Source organism: Sminthopsis crassicaudata, chromosome 6, assembly GCF_048593235.1.
Source record: "Sminthopsis crassicaudata isolate SCR6 chromosome 6, ASM4859323v1, whole genome shotgun sequence".
Classification (NCBI taxonomy): domain Eukaryota; kingdom Metazoa; phylum Chordata; class Mammalia; order Dasyuromorphia; family Dasyuridae; genus Sminthopsis; species Sminthopsis crassicaudata.
Genome location: NC_133622.1, coordinates 104081131 through 104092437, shown reverse-complemented (window position 1 = coordinate 104092437; position 11307 = coordinate 104081131).

The window sequence follows — 11307 nt, the reverse complement described above, 5'->3', positions numbered from 1 at the left end:
TTTGGACATGTATACATATATTGTATATTGTATGGAAATGGTCAATGATGTAAAATTACCTATGCATATATCTGGTAAATAAAAAGCTATAATAATAATAAAAAAAGATAAATGCATCTTGCTTCCCTATTTATTCACGTACAGATTTCTTTTTCCCCCAAGATGTTCATATTAAGAATTAACTGATTGACCATGTTGGTCTCTATTGATTAAATCTGATATGGTAAAAAGCAGCTTGAGAATTCATATTGATGTCACTGGCAGTTTTTTTCATACTTTTTCATACATTATTAAATAAACTATATTCTGGGAGAAAACTGCTTAGTCCATTTATATAATCAGTTTTATTCTCAATAAGATTATAATTCTACTGTTTACAACTAAGGGGAGTAAGTATCCTGTTAGCAGTATAAACCCTATCCCCAAATTAGCCAGAAATCCTGTAGAAAAATACTATATAAATAGATGTTTAATCATATAAATAGAATGTAAATGTTTTCTAGGGTATCAAAATTCTTTTATTTCATTATTCATTTCACTGTGATGTTTTTATGGTGTGCTTAACTAAGAACTTGGTTATTAAAAGGAAGATAAATCTGGATGTTACCACAAAATTTTATCTGTTCAAAGAATAAAGAAATCCTGAATCTTTTCTCTAAGTCTCCTGCAATTGGGATCACTTCTTGTGTGCACAGTTCTAAGCTGCAGAGCACTCCTTACACTAGATGCATACAGGGAATCTACTAAATAGTACTTTTAATCCTTGAAGGTATTATGACAGTAATTATATTTACATTTTATGGTGCCTAGTATTGACAAAGTGTTATTCAAAGTGTTATTTCAAATAACAAATCAATTAACAAATTAATCCATAGACCAAAAAGAATGCTGAAAACTATTTTATAGTTTTTTAGTTATTTGGAAAAAATAATATTGAGAAAAAACAGTTAGACATCCAATAAAATAATTAGTTAACATCAGAACTCACTAATTGTTTCCTTGAAAGCGGAGAAGAGGGACAATGGTATGAGCAACTTCTCTAGTACTAACCTGTATCTCTTTCCACATGTCAACATCTTTCTTCTTTCTCCCCACTCCAATCCCCAGCTCAGATTGTTGTCCTACAGCCAAAAGGAACCTTAGAGATCAGCTAATCCAGCCCCTTTCTTTTTACATTGAAGCTTAGTGGGATTAAGTGATGTGCCCAAGGCCACATAGCTAAGAAATAATTTAGGTAGTATTTACACTCTTGAGATTGTCAGAGTTTTCTGCTTTTTCAACCATGAAAGAATCTGTGACTGGTTTCTTAGGTACCTGTAGACCAACTTCTTCACCAATTTCTACAGTGCCCACAATGGCCTAGATTTACATAGTTGAGGACCAGCCAGAAGAAAAAGGCCCCCAGAGAGTGATAGGGAAGATGGTGGTTACTTCCTAGCTTGATCCACTACATTATTTGTTAGTCACCTGCTCAGAGAAAGCAAAAGATGAGATCTAATGAAAGGCAATATTAGGGTTTCCCACCAAAAGATCTCAATCACAGTTGCTCTAGAGCTCGTCTACATTCTACACCCCATAACTGTGCAGAACAGTCATTATAAAATCCATAGTATAGGAAACAAAGATATGTTAACTGTTACCAAGTCTCACTTTCTTTTCTCTTTCTTTTCTTCCTTTCTCACTGTCAGAAAGTTTGTGTTTACATTTTTTAACCCCAAGGTTGCATTCCTAGAGTTTAGGTATCCAGAACTAGTTATGAAATGGATTCACTGAGGGTAAGTGGTAAAGTTCCAACCATACTGTTTGTGTAGGAGGAGAAGCAGGGAAGAAACAGAGATTATCCACATTAACTTTTTTTTTTTCCTCCAAATGAAGTAGAATGCTCTTTTAGCTAGGACTGATGACTTTAGGTTGTTGAAGGAAAAGGCTTGCCTTTTTTTTAATATCCTTCCCTAAAATAAATACGGCTTCTGGCTTTGCTTCAGATAATGAGATGCTTTTCGGATATTCTGGGACATTGTTGTCATCATCGTTGTCCTACTGGCTCGGAAATCTTTTTCTTTAAAAATCTGGATGGTGGGGTTTTTTCCATTTTAAAAAAAGCCCCTAAAAATTCCATTTTGAGGAAAGTACTAACATTTTCCACATGTGCTGGCTACTGAGGGTGGAATTAACATTCGGATTCAACCCATATGGACTGGCATGTGCCGACCTGTGGGACTACAGAAAAAACAAGAAAGCACATTAATTCTTAGACTTACAAACTGCTATAGCAACAAGCTTGTGGTTGGGAAATTGGACTGAAATTTCACATCATTAATGCTGAATGGCAGAAGTGAGGAAATTTGGAAAGATTCCTAGTCTTTTCCCTCCTTATGCTAAATGTTTAAACTATAATTTTTATATGTTAATTGTCTAGGCACACATTCATTAAAAAAATGCTAAGCAAAAAGCCAAAACTTTCTTACTCAGAAGGGAAGCATGTTTCTTCATATGTAGCTAGGTGGCACAGTGGATGGAGCTCCAGTCTTGGAGTCAGGAAGATTCATTTTCCTGAGTTCAAATCTGAAACTTGACGAGCTGTGTGATCCTGAGCAAATCACTTAACCTTATTTAGCTCATTTTCCTTATCTATAAAATGAGCTAGAGAACGACAAACTACTAGTATCTTTGCCAAGAAAATCCCAAATAGGGTCAGTAAGAGTCAGACATAACTGAACAACATCTCTTTATATTTTGGCATTGTAGGAGCATCTAGATGGCAAAATGATAAAGCAGAGGCAGAACTTGAGTTCAAATCTATTTATTAACTGTGTGAATCTGGACAGGTCACTTAACCTTGATGAAAGAAAAAAGAGAAAGAAAGAAAGAAAGAAAGAAAGAAAGAAAGAAAGAAAGAAAGAAAGAAAGAAAGAAAGAAAGAAAGAAAGAAAGAAAGAAAGAAAGAAAGAAAGAAAGAAAGAAAGAAAGAAAGAAAGAAAGAAAGAAAGAAAGAAAGAAAGAAAGAAAGAAAGAAAGAAAGAAAGAAAGAAAGAAAGAAAGAAAGAAAGAAAGAAAGAAAGAAAGAAAGAAAGAAAGAAAGAAAGAAAGAAAGAAAGAAAGAAAGAAAGAAAGAAAGAAAGAAAGAAAGAAAGAAAGATGTTTTAATGTTGTCTTTGCATTCTCTACATTGAACAACATGGTTTTGGTTTTGGTTTTGGTTTAAGATCAGATGAAAGCTTTCATTAGTGTCAGGAATTCCTGGTGAGAAAACTCTTTCCATCCATGAAGATCTTGACCTTTTTTCCAGCTTACAGCTAAAGAGTTTCTTGAGTCACTGAGAGGTTAAATGATTTGTCTGGGTCATACAGGCAGTATGCCAGACAGTCATACAGGAAGCTAGACTTAAAACCAGGTCTTCCTCACTCTGAAGTCAGTTCTCTATTCCACTCTTCTAGGCACAAAGTTGGCACATGAATACTTCTCTATTAATTGGTAGTAATTTCTGATAATTATATATTACTGTAAGTTTACACAAGGAACTTTAGTTATTATGAGAGCCAGAGACAATCCAAAAGGAATGGCAATTTTCTTAGGAAATGTCACTAAAGTATGGAAGATGGAGAAGTACATTTCCTCAATATTTTGCCACTAAAATATGTGCTTTCCTCTATAATTGCCCATGGGCCATGATTCAAAAATGACTCAAAGCTCTGTTCTTGATGGATAGAGCTTGTATTTGGTGCCTTCATCAATAGGATTATAGAAATTGCTATTGATTGGGAAGTTCAAAGGTAACAAAGAAGCTGTGATTTTGCTTGGTTAATAGCCAGAGAGATATTTCACAAGTCTTTGGAAAAGTCATCCAAGTTATAACTTTTAAAGATTTTCATTGATAACTTTTATTTCAAGACTACCTAGACTTTCCCCTAGATTTCCTCCCCTTTTGCTTTCCAGAGAAAAGTTATTTAAAACCAATAATTGTTAATAAGAATAAAAGAAAGAAATCTGTAAATATGATCAATGTTGAGGTCCTAGGTAACTAGGTGAGGTGGCAGAGAAAACCTAAAATGCTGATAAGATTATGATACTCCTTGAGGGAAGCAGAGAAGGACTCTGATGGGGATCAACTCGGCCTTATAGTTCCATCCCTGTGGAGGTCTTAGGAAACCCTACCTTATAATATCTAATCAGAAAGTCAAGCTATGTTGTCAAACCCCTGAGGTTAAATTTCCCCCATAAATCTGTCCATAGTCTGTGCCATCTTTGCTGAATCCATTTTGGGATTAACCCACCTTGGCATTCTGTTTCGTGATATCTTTCCCTTTGTAACTAATTAACTCTTTTAGGGTGCTATTCCTCTAAACCCTAAATCTAGCCTGCCAATCAGTGGAGTATTCCCATCTCATAGCATATTCCCTTTCTCCTGGCTAATTGTGAGTTCTATTAGGGAAGTTGTCTTTTCCATTGATAATTGTTTTAAAAAAAAAAAACTTTCCTTACTAATTATATGCTCTTCAAAATCTATTTCATATTTACTACTCTTGGTATCTATTTTATCCCTGAATTTTGTCCACAAACTCTTTTTGAAAGGTCCTTTTGTCAAAGAGAATGCCCTAATGAATTCATCACACATGCTTTGCACCTTGTGCCTTGTATTTTTTCAAATAATAGCTTTTTATTTTCAAAATATATGCAAAAATAGTTTTCACCATTTAATTTTGCAAAACCTTGTGTTCTCCTTCCTCTAGACAGCAAGTAATGTAATATGTTGAATATGTACAATTCTTCTACACATATTTCTACTTTTATCATGCTGTACAAGAAAAAAATCAGATCAAAAAGGGGGGAAATGAGAAAAAAAACCCAAAAAGCTAGCAAATAACAATTAAAAAGGTGAAAGAACTATGTTGTGATCCACATTCAGTCTCTTTCCGGATGCAGATGGTTCTTTCCATCACAAGTCTATTGGAACTGGCCTGAATCACCTTATTGTTGAAAAGAGCCAAATCCATCAGAATTGATCATGACATAATCTTATTGTTACTGTGTACAATGTTCTCTTGGTTCTACTTACTTCACTAGGCATCAGTTCATGTAATTTTCTCCATGCCTTTGTGAAACCATTCTATTGATCATTCAATATTATTCCATAACATTCATAAACTATAACTTATTTAGCCATTTCCCAAATGATGGGCATTAATTCAGTTTCCAGCTCTAGAAACATTTTTGCACATGTAAGTCATTTTCCCGTTTTTATGATCTCTTTGGGATACAGGCACAGTAGAGACACTGCTGGATCAAAGGGTACACACGGTTTGATAGCCCTTTGGGCATAGTTCCAAATTGCTTTCCAGAATGGTTGGATCAGTTCACAATTCCACCAACTATGTATTAGTGTCCCTGTTTTTTCACATCTCTTCTAACACTCATTATTATCTTTTCCTGTCATCTTAGCCAATCTGAGAGTGTGTAGTTGTACCTCAGAGTTGTCTTAATTTGGATTTCTCTGATCAATGGTGATCAATTTCTTCACCTGAAAATTGTCCTTTGACCATTTATCAATTGGATAATGGCTTGAATTCTTATAAATTTTAGTCAATTCTCTATATATTTTAGAAATGAGGCCTTTATCAGAACCCTTGAATGTAAAAATGTTTTCCCAGTTTATTGCTTCCCTTCTAATCTTGTCTGCATTATTTTTGTTTTAATTGAAGATTTTTATTTTCAAAACATATGCAAGGATAATTTTTCAACACTGACCCTTGCAAAACCTTGTATTCCAATTTCCCCTTCTTCCCTCCACCTCCTCCCCTAGATGGCAAGTAATCTAATATATGTTAAACATGGTAAAAAATATATGCAAATCCAATATAGGCATACATATTTATACAATTATCATGCTGCACAAGAAAAAAAAGATCAAATGTTAAGTGAAATGAGAAGAACTAAGAGATCATTATACATGGCAACAAGAAGAGTATACAATGATCAATTCTGATGGACATAGCTCTCTTCAACAATGAGATGATTCAAACCAGTTTCACTTATTCAGTGATAAAGAGAGCCATCTAAACCCAGAAAGAGGACTGTGGGAACTAAGTGTGAACCACAACATAGCATTCTCATTCTCTCTGTTGTTGTTTGTTGCATTTTGTTTTCTTTTGCAACTTTTTTTCTTCCTTCTTGATCTGATTTTTCTTGTGCAGCAAGATAATTGTATAAATATGTATACATATATTGGATTCAACACATATTTAAACATATTTAATGTATTGGACTACCTGCCATCTAGGGGAGGAGCGGGGGGAAGAGGGGAAAATTTGGAACAGAAAGTTTTGCAAGGGTCAATGTTGAAAAGTTACCTATGCATATATTTTGTAAATAAAAAGCTTTAATTATTAAAAGAAAAAAAAAAGAATCAGATCAAAAAGGGGGGAAAATATGAGAAAAAAATTCAAGCAAACAACAACAAAAGAAGTAAAAATGCTATATTGTGATCCACACTCAGTTCCCAAAGACCTCTTTCTGAGTGTAGTTGACTCTCATAATAAGATCATTGGAACTGAACTAAATTATCTCATTATTGAAAAGAACCACATGCATCAAAATTGATCATCATGTAATCTTGCTGTTGCTGTATACAATGATCTCCTGGTTCTGCTCATTTCACTCAGTATCAGTTCCTGTAAGTCTCTCCCAGCCTCTCTGAAATCATCTGCTGATCGTTTCTTATAGAACAATAATATTCCATAACATTCATATACCATAACTTATTCAGCCATTGTCCAGCTGATGGGCATCCACTCAGTTTCTGGTTTCTGGCCACTACAAATATGGCTGCCACAAACATTTTTACACATGTGGATCCTTTGACCATTTATCAATTGGATAATAGCTTGAATTCTTATACATTTTAGTCAAATCTCTATATATTTTAGAAATGAGACCTTTCAACATTGATCAATTCTGATGGATGTGGCTCTCTTCAATGAGTTGATTCAAATCAGTTCCAATTGTTCAGTGATGAAGAGAACCATCTACACCCAGAGAGAGGACTATGGGAACTGAGTGGGGACTACAATATAGCATTTTCACTCTTTCTGTTATTGTTTGATTGCATTTTTGTTTTCTTTCTCAGGTATTTTTTTTTCTTTCTGGACCCTATTTTTCTTGTGCAGCAAGATAATTGTATAAATATGTATACATATATTGGATTTTTTTATATTTTATTTTATTTTTATTTTATTTTATATATTTATTTTATATATTTTAACATATTTAACATGTATTGGACTACCTGCCATCTAGAGGAGAGGAAGGGGAAAATTTGGAAATGAAGGTTTTGCAAAGGTCAGTGTTGAAAAAATTACCCATGCATATATTTTGTAAATAAAAAAGAAAAAAATGAAAAGAAAAAGAAATAAGGCCTTTATCAGAACTCTTTAATGTAAAAATGTTTTCCCAATTTATTGCTTCCCTTCTAATCTTGTTTGTACTATGTTTGTTTGTATAAAAACTTTTTAACTTAATATAATCAAGATTATCTATTTTGTGTTTAATAGTGAACTCCAGTTCTTCTTTGGCCACAAATTCCTTCCTTCTCTACAGATCTGAGAGATAAACTATCCTTTGTTTTTCTAATTAGCTTATAATATCACTCTTTAGGTCTAAATCATTTTGACTTTGTTAGCTCAGTCTACCCATGAGCACTTGATATTTTTCCAATTGATTAGATATTATTTTATTTGTGTGGAAAGTATTTGGTAATTGTGTTCATATAGTCTTTGACTCTGCCTTGCCAGGTAGACTCCCAATATTTTATATTGTCTACAATTACTTTAAAAGGATTTCTCTATGTATCTCTTGCTGTTGGACTTTGTTGGTGATATATAAAAATGCTGATGATTTATGTGGATTTATTTTGTATCTTGCAACTTTGCTAAAGTTGTAAATTTTTTCTTTGGTTCTCTAAGAATACCATCATATCATCTGCAAAGAGTTTTAATTTGGTTTCCTCATTACCTATACTAATCCTTTTAATCTCTTTTTATTGCCAAAGCTAACATTTTTAATACAACATTGAATAGTAATGGTGATAGTGGGCAACTTTGTTTCACCCCCATCTTAGTGGGAATGGTTGAAAACTCCATTTATTCTTTTCCTCTCTAGTCTTTTTAATAGGAATTGGTGTTGGATTTTGTCAAATGCTTTTCCCGCATTTATTGAGATAATAATATGATTTGGTTAATTTGGTTATTAGTATAATCAATTATGCTCATGGTTTTCCTAATATTGAACCAGCCCTGCATTCTTCGTATAAATCCTTCTTGGTCATGATGTATTATTGTAGTGCTAACTTGCTGTAATCTTTTTGCTAATATTTTATTTAAGATTTTTGCATCAATATTCATTAGAAAAGTTGGTACATAATTTTCTTTCTCTGTTTTAACTCTATGTGGTTAGGTATCAGCACCATATGTATCATAAAAGGAATTTGGCAGGACTCCTTCTATCCCTATTTTTTCAAATAGTTTACATAGCATTGGAATTATTTTTTAAATTTCTGATAAAATTCACTTGAAAATCCATCTGTCCCTGGAGATTTTTTCTTAGGGAGTTCATTAATAGCTTATTCAATTTCTTTTTCTAAAATGGGAATATTTAAGTAATTTATTTCCTCTTCTGTCAATCTGGGCACTCTCATCCATTTCACTTAAATTATCAGATTTATTGGTTTACAGTTAAGCAAAATAGCTCCTAATAATTGTTCTAATTTTCTCTTCATTGGTGGAAAGTTCACTCTTCATTTTTGATACTAGCAATTTGGTTTTCTTTTTTCTTTTCTTAATCAAATTAACTAAAGGTTTACCTATTTTGTTGGTTTTTCATAAAACCAACTCTTAGTTTTGTTTATTAGTTCAATAGTTTTCTTCCAATTTTATTAATTTTCCTTTTTATTTTCAGAATTTCAAAATTGGTATTTAATTGAAGGGTTTAATTTGTTCTTTTTCTAGCTTTTTTAGTTGCACACCTAATTCATTGATCTCTTTCTCTATTTTATTTAAGTAAGCATCTAGAGATATAAAACTCCCCCTAAGAACTGCTTTTGCTGGATCCCATAAATTTTGGTATGTTGTCCCATTATTGTCATTCTCTTAGATGAAATTATAGATTGTTTCTATGATGTGTTTCACCCACTCATTCTTTAGGATTAGGTTATTTAGTTTCCAATTAATTTTTGGTCTATTTTTTCCCTGGCCCTTTATTATATGTAATTTTTATTGCCTCATGATTTGAAAAAAATAAATTTGTTATTTCTGCATTTCTGCATTTGATTTTTAATGTTTTATGCTATATATACATATATATGTGTATAAATATATATATATATGTATATATATATATATATTTCTGTCCCCATTCAGTTTTCTCCAAAATCTATCATACCTAGTTTTTCTAAAATTCTATTTACCTCCTTAACTTCTTTCTTGCTTATTTTGTGGTTTGATTTAATCTAGTTCTGAGAGAGCAAGGTTGAGATATCCCACTAGTATTGTTTTGCTCTCTGTTTCTTCTTGCAGCTCTCTTAAATTCTCCTCTAGGTATTTGGTGTATATATGTTTAGTATTGATATTGCTTCATTATCTGTGGTACTCTTTTGTTAGGATTACTAGGTGAGAACTCAGGTTGTCTGGACAGTGACAAGGTGAGAATTCAGGTTGTCTGGACAATTACAAGGTGAGAACTCAGGTTGACTTGACAGTTCTCTGGTTCATACCTGTAAAGGGAGTTTACACCTTAGGAATCCTAGAAGGAGCAAGCTCATTGGTTGAAGTGGTTCTTCCCAGAAGCCCTTGTATTATCCCACGCCCATTCTCTGGGAGGATAAAAAGAGGCAACATTGAGCTTGGAAAGCAGTCTGGACTGGGGAAGGACAAGGGCTGGAGGACAGCACTCCAGGAAGAGGAGAAGTCTCTGCATTACATCAGGCCTGATGGGGCTCTCTGCAGGAAGGGAAGTCACTTCTCTGGACAAGAGTTAACGGCAACTGCCTGGAGACAACGGTTCTCTACAGGAAGAAGAATCTGTCTGAGAGATTTGAGTAGACACAGCAGATCTCTTCCCAGAGAGCGATCCGGCAGCTTCTGGAGACGACAGCTCGCTACACTCTTTAGCAAGATATAGTTTCTTTTCTAATCTCTTAATTAGATTTGTTTTTGCTTTTGCTTTATCTGAGATCAGGATTACTATCCTTGAATTTTTTTACTTCTGCTGAAGCATAATACCTTTTACCTTTACTCTGTATGTATCACTCTGCTTTAAATGTTACTTATGAACAACATATTGTAGGATTCCGGATTTTAATCCAGTCTACTATCCACTTCCATTTTACGGGAGAGTTTATTCCATTAACATTCACAATTAAAATGACTAATTAAATGACTTTCTTGCCATTTTATTTTCCCTAAATTATACTTTTCTCTTTCTTTTCCCTGTTTCCCCTCCTCACCAATGTTTTGCTTCTGACAACCTCAATCTGCCCTCCCCTTTTATAGTTCCTCCCTCCTTTATTATCCCTTTCTCCTTCTCTGCCCTCCCCTTTTATAGTCCCTCCCTCCTTTCTTATCCCTTTCTCCTTCTCCTTCTGTTGTTCATTATATTACCTCCCTCTTTTTTCCCCCTTTCTCCTCTTACTATAAGATGAGACAAGTTTCTATATTAAATTAAATATGTCTGATAGCCTCTCTTTCAGCCTAATCTGATGAGATTAAGGTTCACACAATGCTTATCCCTCTCCCTTATTTCTCTTAACTGTAAAAGGTCATTTTTGCCTCTTCATGTGATATAATTTACCCCATCTTTTCCTCTTCTTCCAGTACAATCCCTTTCCTAGTACTTTTTTATATCATCAAAGTAAAGCCAAATTATACCTACATTCTCTAAGTATACCCCTAAAAAAGACACAGTTCTCAAGAGTTAAACATATCATCTTCCCATATAGGGATATAAGCATTTTAACCTTTAAAAAACATAATTTTTTCTTCCCTTTTTTACCTTTTATACTTCTCTTGAGTTCTATATTTGAAGATCAAATTTTCTGTTCAGTCTGGTCTTTTCATCAAAAATAAATGAAAATCCCTATTTCGTTGAATGTCCTTTTTCTAAGAAAGATAATGCTTAATTTTGCTAGATAATTTATTCTTGGATGCAGTCCAAGTTCCTTTGCTCTCCAAATATCATATTCCAGGCTTTCTGATCCTTTAAAATGGATCTAGGTCCTGCTAGGTCCTGGGCAATCCTGATTGTGCCTCCTCTATATTT